Source organism: Papaver somniferum, chromosome 11 (assembly GCF_003573695.1).
Source record: "Papaver somniferum cultivar HN1 chromosome 11, ASM357369v1, whole genome shotgun sequence".
NCBI lineage: Eukaryota > Viridiplantae > Streptophyta > Magnoliopsida > Ranunculales > Papaveraceae > Papaver > Papaver somniferum.
Genome location: NC_039368.1, coordinates 67,850,952 through 67,866,892, shown reverse-complemented (window position 1 = coordinate 67,866,892; position 15,941 = coordinate 67,850,952). Strand labels below are relative to the sequence as shown.

The 15,941-nt window shown below is 34.4% G+C and overlaps 1 long non-coding RNA gene across 1 annotated transcript; it reads right to left on the bottom strand.

Annotated features, from left to right (window-relative positions):
• Positions 1-10,672: 10,672 nt before the first annotated feature.
• LOC113320543 lies at positions 10,673-15,058 on the bottom strand. Its single transcript, XR_003346167.1, has 7 exons — positions 14,793-15,058; positions 13,710-13,938; positions 13,073-13,276; positions 11,835-12,070; positions 11,353-11,738; positions 10,937-11,067; positions 10,673-10,810 (listed from the first exon to the last, which is right to left on the bottom strand). It is a non-coding gene; the product is annotated as an uncharacterized LOC113320543 (long non-coding RNA).
• Positions 15,059-15,941: the final 883 nt, after the last annotated feature.

Genomic DNA, 15,941 nt, shown 5'->3' with positions numbered 1-15,941 from the left:
TAGTAATAACACCAAACAGTCTAATGTAACACATGATAAAAAATTGTGATACTAGATTACACAGTACTAACACACAGAGCTACTTAGCCAAATTTTTAATCAAAGAAAATCCCTTAGCAACTCCTTGCAACAAAAGCACCGTATGAATTGGCTAAAACACGCCAATACAGAATGAAGTACGCCACTGTATTGAACTTTGGCATATAGAATATAAGAGAAGTATGTGTCTAAATAAGAGGACAACAAGTGATAGTGATTCTCAATGACACCCATGCAAAGTAGCAAGCCAATTAATGCATGATGACATAACAAATTATGAAGATAGCTGTAAAGAATTCTGTTTCACTGAAACACAGTTTCAGATTGTCCAATCTTTGCAGTACTAATACTTACCTGATCCTCTTGAAATTTTTACGGTACACTTACAACTAAATATTCCACAACACACTCAAAAATCATAGCATTCCAACGGTTCATTAAAAAGATACATTACTCAGAACCCGACTACTTTCAATACGTGCATACAGAATTCAGTTCCGGATTTCTCACACTTTGGTGTACCTAAAGTGATCAGAACTTCATGAAATTTCTACAGTCGGAATCTTCATATATACAAACATCATACTAAAATTTCAGCTTTGTCTGATAAGCGGAGAATGAGATAAATAGGAATCAGTCCCCTATTCGGGATTTAAACTCAGCAGACCATAGTCATATATTGTGCAAGCTTTGCAGTAGCAAACGTGACCTGATCCGCGTGAAAATTTTACTGTACTTCTATAACAAGGTAAACTACGACATACTCAAATTTCATCATATTCCAACGGTTGAATTTAAAGATATCATTATAATCAAATCATGCAATTTCTTACCAAGATCTTTTGAACCACAAATTAGGGTTTTGACAGAGAGAGAGTACCCACAAAAAAAAACTATACACACAATCAAAATAAACAATCATGGAGATCAAAGATATGAAAAACAATCAAAATAGTACACAAATCAAACTATTATAAACAATCATGGAGATCAAAGAAGAAAAAAACATACCTGGAAAAAAACGTTTCCTCTTCTTTCTCCTATGGTTTTCTACGCACCAAACTCCTTTCCAAATCTCTACTCTTTTGAGAGATTTTTTGTGAGACCAAAATACACTAAAAACTTCTTCGAACTCCCCAAAGCAACCAACTCCCTAATATTGTAGGGTTTTATGACTAACAGGGAGTTCAAGAGCTTTTTTTAAACTCCCCAGCGACTAACAGGTGTTTTCTAGAGAGTTTAGGAGATTTGGAGAGACTCCCTCGAACTCCCTCAGGACTAACAGGAGAAAACCTAAATACATTAAAATCTCTCAAACTCTCCCACGACTAACCCCCTGTTCGATTCAAATTTTAGAATTAAACCTTCCAGCACTTCTACTAAATCGATTACTTTGCGATAATAAATCGGCAAAAAACAAATCGAAGAGGCAGCAGCTGCCAAAAAAGGTATTGATTTGTTATCCTTTTCTCCCATCCCCTTTTTTTACATCTTGGTTAAGTTAAATTGAAGAAATTGGTTTCGGACATATGGTGTTTGTGATATTGCGGCTATCAGTTTTAGTGATCAATTCCGATTGAGATTCTTTTTCTTTTATCATTGTGGCACTTGATTTAACTGACTAAGCGTCTAAATATATTATTAATTTAGTTTGTGATTGAAATTCAGTAGTTTTGACTTTGAACATAATGTGTTTGCTTAGTTGAACTTCTTAAAGCGTTAAATTAAGCTTAAAGGTTGTTGTTAGTCATCTTATGTCTTCAAACTTTGTACTTGCCAGGGTCATCTAAATACATTATGGGGGGTTTACATGCAGATATCTCAATACATGAACGTAGTCAGATACTAAGATGGAGTTTTTTTTGAGTGCCCAGGAAGTTTGTTATGAATTAGCTTAAAATAATAAAAGAGTCACCACTTTATGGATCGTTGTTATGCACTTAGTAATGTAAGATCAGTGATACTTACTTGAACATTTGGATTCAGAATTGTGTCTGTCCTTATTGTTCTGTGACTATTTGGTCGATAATAGTTGATGTCGGTGGATGAGAAATGTGATATTCTTATTGCTAGGCTAGGATCTGTATTATGATGACTATCTTCGTATTACCTGGGCATACCTGGGAGCTGAGCCTATGAAATAGTCGGGGCCCGTGGCCCGGTGTTTTCGTGGTTGGGTCAAATTAAAATTACCCTTGATTAATATGGTGAATGCTAATTAATATGTATTTGTACGTTTTTTGTTTAATATGGTTTAATGTTAATTCTAATTTGCAATTGTTCTCAGATTATGAAGTTCATTGCAGTATTGCTGAGAAGCGACAATGAAGTTGCTTTGAAGGAGTTGGATAACTCGTGTGCTATACCAAAGTCCCATTCTTTCTGGTGGTTTGAATCAGAAAGTGTGATTATATAGAGGAAAGTGTGAAATCTTTGATCTATGTCATTACCCAGGTATAATGGTCATCTGAAGCAAGTGAATGGATTCAATTTTTGAATTGTAGCAGGCTTCATATTTCGCTGGAAAAAGGGTACCTCGAGCCGCTAATCTTGGCCCATTACACAGATTTCTAAATGATCTGGCTGAAGAACGACTTACAATTAATCATCCATTGCAGGAAGATGAGTTAAATTTCTTAAACTTCACCTTATATAAGTTCAATGCAATAATTTCAGGTTGTGCTTTTCCATTCAAAGACACTACATGGATATATACATGACAAATTCCTTAGAAATTTCCTGCATCAAAATTGTGCATTCTATTTGAAACTTTTGTCCAGGGTTCTCGGCTTCATAACTGCAATGGTAGTATCTTAAGCAAGATCTAGGAATTTATTGCACTGTAAAGATGGGATAAGTGCTACTTATCATATAGTTTGGTTATTAGATAATAAAATAGTTTGCTATAGAATGCAAGTGTGTAGAAAATTCCATTGCTAATACTGTCAGCTTTTAATCCATGAAAAAAGATACCATTAGTTGCATTCCATTCTAGTATTTGCTTTAATTGTAAGGTTAACAATTGTTTAGCACTAATTCCAACTTTTCTTGGTCGGCCATTTGCATTATAGAAGTTACTGTAATTTGTAAGCCTTAATAGATATAAAGCTACAACTCATAGCTCTTCAGAGACTCTTTTTTTTTTACTAATTTTGGTGTTGAGTTCATTAGCGTTCTACTGTCCAAATTTCTTACACAAAGTTAGTTAAATGAACCTCATAAAGATATAAGGTAGTAAGGACTGGAGGTGTTGGGGAATCGAGTGTATTATCATTCACCCTTAGAAAAAGTGGAACCATGTTTTGAAATCCGACCTCCTCGAGCCACGTCCAGAAGGCAATGACCCTTATATCACTTAGCTGTAGTTGTGTAGCCGCAGGAAAACTTAACTGAGACATCATTGTCAACGTTAACTATGTAAATGAGTTCCAAGTTTGCACTTGATACCTTAAACGGTAAGGAAATCAGAACCCTGAGTGTATTCCCTAATCTAAAAGTTTACAGCAAAGTTCATATGTGAATTCAGTAGATATACAACAAAACCTCAGGGTAGACAATGTTTGTAGTTGTTAGGTCTTTGGTTTCATTCGGTAGTAACACAGTTATTCTATGTGCGGTGGTGCATCTAGACAATGCTACGTAAAGTTGACCGTGGATAAACATAGGAGTGCATAGATCGATGCCAACGTATTTCACCGACTGTCCTTGTGACTTGTTCATTGTCATAGCATAAGCAGGACGTACAGGAAACTGACGCCTCGTCAGGTTAATATTCATCCCTGTTGCAGACGGTTTGAAATTTATCCTTGGGATAAATACAATTTCTCCAGTCTTTTCGGCAGTTAAAATCTTGGCTTCAATCACATGTTGTCCACATCTAGTGACCAACAGTCTTTCCCGTTGCAAAGACCCTCACTTGGTGCAAGGTTTCTCAACATTGTAATGGGGCATCCAACTTTTATATCTAACTTGAACTGAGGCATTCCAGGTGGATTTAAATTCTGCAGGTATTCGTTGGAAAGGTGCGGAATATTTCCAGCATCATCTGCGCTTAACTTGTCTGCAATAAGGTACGTGTACATGTCCCCGTCTAATTTTTTTCATAGCTTCTGCATATCATCATTCCGGGCTCCGCTCAGTAAAACGTTATGTAGATACTCTTTCTTCAGTTCCCAACCATGGGTAAACACTACACCATATCCTGGTTTTAGCAACACTTCATTTTCGGAGGTGCGCAACAATATAGACGTTGTACATTTAACAACGTTAATATCCGTTGCGCACCAGATTATCCATTGCACAAATTATTTATATTTCATTTACTAAATTAAACTAGTGGTGCAACGTATGGTCAACATTTACAACCGTTGTACATCATGTGGTCTTTTTGTAATATACACTATGTTCATGGGCTTTCGTTAGTTTTGTTTATTTATTAATTTTCTGATTTTATTTTATTTTTCTTATTTCACAAATATATCTCTCTCTTTCTCTCTCTTTATTTTTTTCATCGAAACTTCTTTCTCTTTCAACTGGATATCACCGGGACCTTACGGCCCCGGCTCAACCTCTGTTTAGTGCCATTTAGTGTCTAAATGGCAGTCTTAGGTATTAAACACAGAATTTTTAGCTCGGTATTTACCATGAAAATGCTTTAGAACATCATTGATATGCTTCTGCCATTTAGATATCCTCATTGATATAATGTGGTTTCTTTTGTTCAAATAGTACCTTGGTTCTTTGAAGTACATACTGATTATGTTCTTTGTCATTGCATAATTTTTCAGCAAACTGCCAAAATACAAATTTATTTTGAATTCGTTAGTCTTATATATAGATAACAAAAAATATTATAATAATGCTTTATTGTAATTATTTACTTACTTGTCTCTCGTCATTGCATAATTTTTCATCTTGAAGAAGAGTTGTTGGAAGAACACCATGTCTAATAAGAATATTATTGTCTTCTTTTATTTGTCGAATCTGTCTATCTTGTATTTCTTGTTTCTCTCTTTCACGGTGCGTTTTTTGTGACAAGGATCGTGCCTGTTGTATATTTCAAACAAAAAATTACTTGTCAACATAATTTTTTACGTAATATTATTGTAGTTATGAATTAGAATTTTACTCTTGATAATTCTATTCTTGTTTGATGCACTTTTTCTTTTCTCTCTCTTTTATGACGTGGTTTTTGTACCAAGGATGTTACCTGTTATAAATTTTAAACAAAAAATTACATGGTATTCTAAGTAATGTTATTTCTCGTCATATATAATCGTAGTGATCAAAAATTAACTATATTAGATTTTTACTCTTGATGGCCCCCTTTCTGGTTGTTGTTTCAATCCCCTGCTGCAACATAATAGTTCTATCGCAACATTTCCTATCAATTCATGTAATTTGCTATTAATTGCATCACAATATTTTGTTGTAATTAATTACTTGCTTGTTTACTATTGATGTTAACTCGACTTACATGTTTCTCGTAAGTGAATAGTTCTTCTGGTTGCAGAAAAGATGTTGATAAAAGCTTATACCAGCAGGTGGTAATAAATTTGACGGTGGCCTAAAACATATGATATTAAAAATAAATAATAAACCATGTTGAGTAGAGTAATTTAAATAACATAATTGAATGCGTACCTCATGTTAATTATGCGTACCTCATGTTAATGAAAATTAACTTTGAAAAAAATTATTATAACAAACTAATTGATTACTAGTAAATAAAAGTAAATACGAAGCATGGACACGCCAGTAATGCTACCGTGTCCGCGCGTCAGACGTAGGACGCACGTGGGTGGGACACCGACACGACCCACGTGTAGAAATCTATGTCATTTTACTAATTGGGTAACCAAATGAGTTACGGATATTAGTATAATAGTTAATTTTTGTATAGGTGGGCTAACCAAATGGCATAAAATTGAGTTTTTTTTTTACATGTATTTGTGTGATTAACGTATTTGATATACCATAATACTATGATATTAATGTCATGATGATTTGGATAATAGTATAAAAATTATTCATACTATGATATATATAAACTTGTCCGTGTCCTGATGATTTTGGATGTTACCGGTCCCTGTCCCCGTGTCGTGTCTGTGTCGGTGCTTCCCAGTTTTAGTGGGAATAGGTATGTTCAATTTCATAGACGTTGATATACATAATTTAGTTGTCGTATTCCAAATACAAATCTGATCAGATTAAGATTTAGGATAGGCAATTGTCATGATTAGGAAATGTAATTAAATCTGGAAACTTTCAGTATTGGTCAAAGTAGATCGGTAATCATTCCAAATATTTGGCCTTCCTTTGCCATAAAATTGGTAACATTGGTAATGATGTGTACAAAATTTAAATTGAAAGAAAATTTTGGAACAATGAAGCTAAGGACAGATTCTACTGATATATTGTACTATGTCCCATGAATGTATTATGGATGTAATATTTGGGTCTTGATATTAAGTTAATACTAGATACACTGGATTAGTGTCCGTGCTACGCATCGGGCATTTTCTTTTGCTTTTAATCTCATGTGCACGGGGCTTGGCCCTCCCCGATGTGCGCTGGACTTCGCTATGCCCGTGGCGATGTATTTGGTGTGGGGACGAATACATCAAATAGTAGGAGAAAATATTGGAAATATGTGCGGATTCATTTATTTTTTTCCTTTTATTTTCGCAGAGAATATGTGGGTTTTTTCCTTCTTCCTGTTTGTATTATTTGGAAGAGTCATAATATATAATAGGTACTCGACTTCCAAACTGAATTTAGACTTCCATAAAACTCTAAATACTATAAGTTAAGTTTTCTTTTTGAAATTGTATTTTATACATTGCCATCACGAACATAAAGCTGACTCCTCGCTGTATTTTCCCATGACTGCTCTCAATCCAAAAGCAGTACTGTCAAGTGTTAGACTTGAGATCCAACACCGATTTCATAAGAAAAGTCCAACAAAGTAGAGAACAACAGTTGTACGGTTAGCAACTTGGCATGTAATCTAGAGTACGATACTTATAGACAGTTAGCTAGAAGCATCAAGGCTATGTAAAGCCGTCAAGTACTCCTATAGTTAGCTGTAGACATTTAGCAAATTCAGTCAAGTACTCTTATAAATAAGAGGCTGTGTATTTGTAGAACCTGTGAGCAAATCTCTCCATACATACCGAGATTAAGTATATAGTAAGAGAGAGCTAATCTTACCTTACAGTGAGTTGCGTAAGGGTAAGTGGTGGTGTCAAAGTGTGGAGCGCACCCATGGTGTATGAGTTTTGTGAGAGGTATGTTTAATAAAATATCGTTGGGTCTCTAGACTTGGTATCAAAGCTTTTGCGCCTAGTCCCAAGATTATTAAGGGTCATCATCGCTCTCTGCCTTTTAAACACCTTCTTCGATGATTTTGAATGCTTTCCTTCTGATGGCCCTTTGCTCTTTTGCAAAATCTGAAGTCATCTGAAAAATTAGAAAAAAAAAAAAGAAAGAAAAAAACCTAAAGTAACCCGAGTCAGCAATGAATAGGTTTAATTAAGACAACAATCAGTAGTATTATTTCCTTTTCACGTTGGGAATCTTCTAAACAAAAGCTCGGAAAGTTCTGTAGAGTAAATTTTTGACATATTGGAATCATCATCTTTGATACCTAAAGAGAATCCAGTATCTTCAATCTAAGGCTCGTTTTCTCCACAATTTCATGATTGTGCTGTTAAATATGAATACAAAATTTTATGCATAGTTCAGCTATATTGACTTCAGAAAGAACATTATACTTGCTTGCCACATTGAATGACGCAAATGATTGGAAGTGAAACCACAGCCTTCTATCTCCGTCCCGAGATTTAACATCATGCTTAGCATCAAGATCACGGCAGTAGCTCATTCGGCAAATCAGATCTAAAGCAAAAAATTACAACAATTATTAAATTTTTCCGTGTGTGTATGTCACAATGAGCGTTAAACTTTCAGATGCCTATTATACAAAAGCACAAAATCCAATCCAAGTGAAGGAAATCAATAAAGTACAGAGAAAAATTACTCATACAACATGAAAATCCCTTGTTTCAGAAACCTAGCTTGCGCTACTAAGAGGAAATATTTTTATCAAACACCCAAATATCAAGCATCAGGCAGAACTTTACCGCGCTGCGAAGCTAAACTTATGAATTCTCATCTGGATAAGTCAGCAAAGCACCGCAGAGATAGCTCCAGCTGCTCCACAGATTAAAAACAACATGAATAAAAACCACAGTAACTTTTTATCAATGATTCCTTTCCTATTGACCGATCAAAAAAAAAAAAAAAAACCACAGTAACTGAAAGAGAGAACTTACAATGTTTTTGGGGGATATGGAAACGAAAACTGAAGTCTATATATATAGTCAACAGATGAATCATCCAGTTTCCTTACTGATACGATTTCACGACTTCCATAATAAGCTGGTTTCTTTACTAACAAAATAAACACGATTTCCATAATAATTTAGGTCCTGTTTGGTATAGTTTTCAAAAACAGTTTTCTGTTTTTAAAAACAGAGAAAACAGAAAACAGGAGAAAACGCGTTTGGTAAGGACATTTTCAGAAAATGTTTTCTATCTGTTTTCTGTTTTTAAAAACAAAAAAATGAAAACAACAAATTATTGTTTTCTGTGTTTTCTCTTTTTTTCTTTTCTTTATTCTTTTCTTCTTTTCAGAACAAAGTAAGAGATGGGGAATGACTGCAAGTGAGTCATGGCTAATATCACTATCTCTTAGACGAATCTTTACATTTGATCCGATTTAGTTGGTTTTCCTTGTTTTCAAAAACAGTTTACCAAACAATTTTTAGAAAATGAAAACAAAAAAAAAGGGTATGTTTTTAAAACAGTTGAAAACTGTTTTTCAAAACTGTACCAAACAGGCCCTTGGTTTCCTTATTAAGGAAGGATATTCATTAACGAATCAGTTGAGAAAATCTGATTTCCTTATTGGGGTAATATTGTGTTCCCTAATCAAGTACAAAAGCTGAAGCGCCCGGTTTCCTTTCCATCACAATTTCCTTAATTAAGTTTGAAACAAAGATTGTCACCGTAACAAATTTTGAATGGAAAACTTTTATCAAAGGTTTAAACCTAAGTATTGTCCACCTTAGACGGTGTTACTAGCGTCAGTTAAGTATTGGTTTAAATACGGTGTAACATAATTATTTAAGTTAAAACTCTGACAAAAGTGTTGTCCACCTATTTTTTTATCAACACCGTTACTAACGAACAGTTAAGTATCTGATGTAAGCAAAGTGTAACCAAATCTCAATTATTACAACCAGTAAAGTTATGCCAAGTGTCCTCACCATAGCTTCTACATTAGAAAAGATTTATTTCGGCCAATAGGGAATGAGGATTTCATCACCATTCAACGTGAGAGCTTATTTTGTCAAGGCCTTTAAGGAAGAAGATTGGTTTCTTACTGGTAACGTTACAATTAATTCAGCAACTTCAAGAAATTTATATAAAAAATATACGTGATCACTTGACAGCCAAAGGCTGCTCCATTATAAGTTTCTAGTTCCTAATCGGAATTAGCACAATAATTTAGTTTATAACCAGGATTCAAAGCTCAGTGTTTCAAGGATGCTTTAGTTTATAAACAGGATTCAAAGCTTAGTGTTTCAAGGATGCTTCCTCTTTCCAGGATGTTTAATTTGGAAATATCCAATCATCCGGATCTTGGGGATATATCATCATGAATAATGACCTAATAGATTTAAGATTTCTGAATCAATTAACCTTTCATACGAACTCTTTTAGAAATAGGATAAAACAGGTACCGGTCAAATAAGTTTACAAAAATATGCCAATTATATTTAATAGAATAATGTTTAAGCGTGTATGTTCAGCATAGGAAATCGCTACCTAAGATATCAGCAGATTAACGACTTCAAAGTTGATATTTATCTCCAAAATAAATATTACCTGGTAAACAATACTATATCCAAAAGCTGGAATTATCAACAATGAAGCTCAATTGAGCATCCACTCTGAAAATCTTTCTTTAAATTAAGTTTCACCTTTGTATTAAATGTGTAAGTCAGTCTAACAAATGAGAGACCCAACCAAGAGCTACTGGAATTCCACTAATGTATGGTGAACCTAGGTTTACATAATGCACCTATATGCTATGCTGCCATCCATCCCATGTAGCAATACCTCCATGAAGCGAAGCCATGCATGCTCATGTATTAAGTGATGATGAAATTTACTGCCACTACACCAAAAACATCCGATTTTGGGACGGATATATGGGTTGCAATGAACTCTTATATCCGTTGGAAATGTATGGCGTAGCAGTTTGAGCAACGCGTATATCCGTTGGTCAAATTAATTTGTGCACTCATATCCGGTTTACCAACGTTTCTTGAGCAACGGATTCTTTAATTTGCAACGCTTACAATAATTTAGGCAAGGTATACTCTATTATGAGCGACACTTATAAACGTTACAAATAAATTTACAGGTAAAATGAAGTAAATTCCGAAGGATTTCTGCACCTTCATATACCATTGTAGATTCATATATATCAAATAATTGTATGATTTCTGCACCTTGTAACAGATGAACTATAATAAACCATACAATTATTTGGTTGATTCAAAGATAAATACCAACTTTTGTCAAGAATCCAAGTTTCTGAATTTGGTAATATAAAAGTTAGTTCATAAGAATACCTTCAGTTGTTTACATATTTTGTATAATGAGAAGTACCAATGGTAGAAGAGCGTTAATATCAATCCTGTAGAGTACAAGACAGAATTATAATCCAACTGAAGTCGATACATAAGCCTCATAGTTATTGACAAAATCAAAATGTTGACACTTCAATTCATGACATCAAAAGAAATCTCAACAGGAAACTTACTTAGTAAACAATGTTTGTCTTTGGGTAAAATTCAATGTGTTAATGGTAGATAACACAGAACCTGAGGGTACTATTGGCACCTTATATGGAAACATGACCTGCAATTGCATTCCATCATCGACTGCGTACATCTGAACAAGAATAAAAGAGAAACGAAATTTATTAATTACGACGACGAATATAGTAATTAGTAAATGTTCAGATTCCTAGAATAATGAAGTAGTGGTGGTCATCTACATAGTTAACAAGAAGAATATCGTAAAAATGACCAAGAAGAATATCGTAAAAAAATAATTCACGTGCACAACAATCTCACCAGCCTACAAATATCCAAAGAAATAATTGTATATCAAGAAACAACAATCTCACCCAACCTACAAATATCCAGAGAAATAATTGTATATCAAGAAACGAACCTGCTTAGCTAGAGTGCAATCATGATCTGGTGAATTCAGGATTTCATAGTAGAGAACACTGAGAAGTTAAGAGCAAGTCCAACCCTTATTGGGTGAGTAGGATTCAATTCAGCAAAAGCAATATCCTACACCAGCAACAAAAAAAAATGAGACCGGGATCAAAACCACATTAAAAAAGAGAGGCAGATCCTACTTTACATACAGTTTTTAATAAAAATACAGGGCAACCCCCAACTAATTGATGACTAAACACATGCAATGATCTGACTGATATTATCGGGGGACGCTTTGGATCCGCACTGCAACATAATCAGAGGGCTGTTCACCAATGTAGTTTTACTTTTTTCGCTTACATTTTTGTTTTATTCTTCGGTTCCCATACAAACCTGGGACCAATTAACCAGAGAAATGAAAATACTGTACGCCATCATTTATTAATAAAGATAAATGTCAAACAACTGCAACCACATAACATGATTTACCTTTCAAGTTTTCTCTCTAAAGCCATTCAGAAGATAAGTTAGCTCAGATTCCAATGTTTGAGCAGATCACGACCTGGTTGAATTTGAAGTGTCCCATTTTTTTCACAACCTGAACAAGTGCATCATTTATTTGTTTTTCCTTTTTGATCCTATCTTGTATGTCTTTACTTAGAAACTTTCCAGGTTGTATATCATTAATACCAATCAAGAACCCATGGTTCCCAATCCAGTGAGCACTGCAAGAAAGAAAGGAATTTAGAGTACAAAGTATACGCGTACGAAATGGATAATAGTACTTGCAAAGAATCAACTACTGTAATATTTGGCTTGTCTCAGTGAGAGGATAAGATCATTATATTTTTAATCAAATAGGACAAGGATATCATTGACAATACATAGTAAAACTGTGCACAAGCTACTTCGCGAAATAGATGGCCTCACTGATATAGTGAACCACAACTTATCATAAGCCTAAAGGTTCATGAAAGATTATTACCTCAACTTTGCTAGAAGGTTCATACAATCAGCGACATGTGCATTGTAATATTTAAGAAGAACAAAAAAAAGTCTGCCGTTTCCTGGAGGTGAATTCAGAGGGAAAGAAATCCTGAGAAGTTTAGAAAATCAACAAAACAAAAACATAGTTGCACGACATAAGCTTTTCCATCCAATCCCACAATAGGAAGAGAAGATTTCAAAGTTCCCACTAAAGAACAGCAAACGGGCAACATATGTGGCACTCACTACCCAGGACATAATGATTGATTCAAGAAATTATGCCAAAGGAGGACCAAACTTGTATAAAAATGTGATAATCTCCGTAAAATGGTTTACTTATCTATTGAAATACTTAACTTTGGTGGGTATAACTAATATAAGCCGATGTATGTACACCCAATCACCGCCTACCAATCCCAGACATAATTGAAGGTGTTCCGTGTCACTTGTTTAACCAGAAACTCCATTTTAAGATTTTAAATAGGTGGAGCTCTGTAAGATGTGGGAGTTCTCATGCCAGTGACATCTTTTGATACAAAATTATTCCTAAAAATAGAATCCCTTAATGCTTAACAGTGCTACTTGACACAAACAAAATACGAAACCTAATCCACCCAAACTAAATATGTCACTTGCAATATATCACATGACGATAAATGTTGCAGAAGACCAATCAAAAAGAAGAAATAGAATATGCAGATTTAGCAATAATTTAGACATGAGGAGGTAAAGGAACCCACCTAAAGTAGTTTTACCAACTTTCCCACAAATGAGTTCACTCTTCTAAATATAGACAAGTCCTTCTTTAGAGCATGATGTTTCTTTGCTCTGCTTGTAAGATTTCTTCGCAACAGTAAGATTCATATAGACCCTCATCTGAGCATGAGGGTGAATTAGAACGCTGAATAGCTGTTTCCCAGTCCAAAGCTCTACTGGCTTTGGTCCTGTGGACAACCAATTTCATTTCAATTAGTGAAAACTGACGTATGTAGAAACTTCGGAATGACATAAAACAGTGCAATTTACACACTTTTGCATAATATCAAGTGTTTTTTTTTCTTTGTGTCGTTCGATAAAGAAGCCAAATTTTGATAGATCTCTAACCAATTTAAGGATATATGCAAGACCACAGCTACAAATTCCATGCAAGGCTACTTGCATCTAGGCGAACAACATTTTACAGACCAATTTTTATTTGCAAGAAACTGAGTCAGGAGTAGATCCCAATTATTCTGTAAAAAAGTAGCTGCATTCACCTTTGCATCCATTTGAAATAAATACTCATGGATCTATTGATTCAAAGATGCAATGAATAGAAGCAACCTTTGTTTCTAACTTATATATGACAAAAGGCAATTCCAAAAATAGTAGAAATACCATCAAAGCTGCCCAAACATCATCTTTGAAATAATCCGGCACGGTCCTCCACTTAGCGAAGTTATCTGGAACATGACTTCTGATTAGATCTCCTGCCCTAGTAGAGAATTTGCAAGCATAATCTTCCACAGGCTCGAAACCAATGTCAAGTTCGAGGGGACGTTTCGGTTTTACTAAAGAAGAGTCGGACATATTTTGGTGTGACGTCGTAAGATAATAACAGTAGACACTGAAACATCACAATAAGAGCAGAAGCAATTATTATGAAATCATTGTAAGCCGAAAATCACAAACTATCACAACAAATTAAGGTTCAAAATACAAACAGGTTGTAACCGTGCCTGTTAACGAAAGCAAAAACGGACAGAATTGTAACTAATGTACATATTTAACTAACATGACATTCACTTTTAGATCATGCCTCACTAGTTCAAACCTCTTAGATTTTGCATTACGACGAACACGACAAGGACGGGGACAGAATTGTGAGTCTCTAGTTCTGTTCTTATATGCAAAGGCAATAAAAGTATCCACTCATATTCTAAACCTATCTCCAAACAACCAACCTTTCCCAGTTTGTTGAGACATTCTACAGTAATAACCACAGACCGGATTATAAAATAGATGCACTATTCTAGCCTATAATTTCACCAAAAAAAAACAAAAAAAAAACAATCTTCTGAAATGAAGAGCAAACTGAATTGATAACCAGAAACTGAATTATAAGCAAACTGAGAGAAAATTCATTCACTTTTACAAGAGACTTTACATAAACCAACTTCAACAAACCATTAAATTGAAACCCAAAACATACCCAAGCCTTAAAATTGTACATAATACAAAAAGAAAAAAAATCCATACAACAAGACTCCAAAGTAAAAACACCAAAACAACTTCAATAAACACACTAAACTGAAATCTAAATACACCCCATGATTTAAAATTACATAATGTAAAAAAGGAACACCAAAAACTATACATGCAGTAAGACTCCAACTTCACAGAGTTAGGTCAAATAATAGATCAAAAGATACCCAACAAAATCAAAATTAAACAATAGTAGTAGTAGATAATGGTTTATACCTGATGATGATCAGCAAAGCAATCAACTATCACATGAATTGATTTTGGATTTCAGGAACAAATTTGATTTTCTAGGTTTAGGAATTTTTTCAGATTTTTAGAAAATAGATCGAGATTTGTGGGTTTTGATTGCTGAATGAAAGGTTTTTTCATATGGTTAGTAAAGTTAAAGAGATCTCTGGGTTTTGATTCTGAGAAAAAACTTGGGTTTGATTCGGTTTTTTTTCCGAAGAAAAACTCTCTGCAAATAAGAGAGAGAAAGAGCAAAAGACGAGAATGAAAATAAGAGAGAGAATACTTGGTGAACTAATTTTAAGATTTTCTAAAAAAGAAAAATAATAACAATAAAAAATATCTAGAGATTAAAAAGGCAAGACTACTAAAAGCCCACGAAAATATCTGATATTACATAAATGACATTGATGTACATCGTTTTTACACGTTTCAAAAAGACGTTGCTCTATTAATTTCATTTAATTAACCAATATTATTTGTTTTGTGCAACGTATTTTTCGATATGCAACGGATATTGACGTTGCACACCCACGAAATTGATATGTTGCAAAATGCAGGATATGGTGTAGTGTGCAATAGTTCTGTTTAAGAGTGACACCTATTTGGAAAAAAATATGACCTATTATCTAAGAAGGAACCTAGTAGTCTACGAAAGCTTGAACTTCATAAAAATGAGACTTAAGATGGATGTTGAACGATAATGAGAATTATCCTTCGCCATGTATATTGCAGAGTCGTGCCATCAAAAACATGTAAAGGTTTAGTCTTCTCAAATTGTGGTGCCAACTGGGAGAATCGAACCCACAACTACATGGTTGAGAACCGCGTGCTCTGTCATTTGAGCTAAGACGGCATGCACCGTTTCCTAATGTGAGTTAGATCTGATATTGCGACACTTAAGCAAAAATTATTTACCTTCGGCTGACTTCTGCTAAGACAGCAAGTACCATTCCACAAATCGTTTATAGCAAAAAGGTTAGTAAGCAGAGATTTTACCTTCAACTAACTTATAGCAGGGTACACAATATCTTCATAACAAAAGTCATGAGCAGCCTTTTACTATAGACAATGTAGACTGTAGAGCTTTTAAAATTTAATTAAACACTTATGGATCTTGTAATGGAGCTTGTAGCA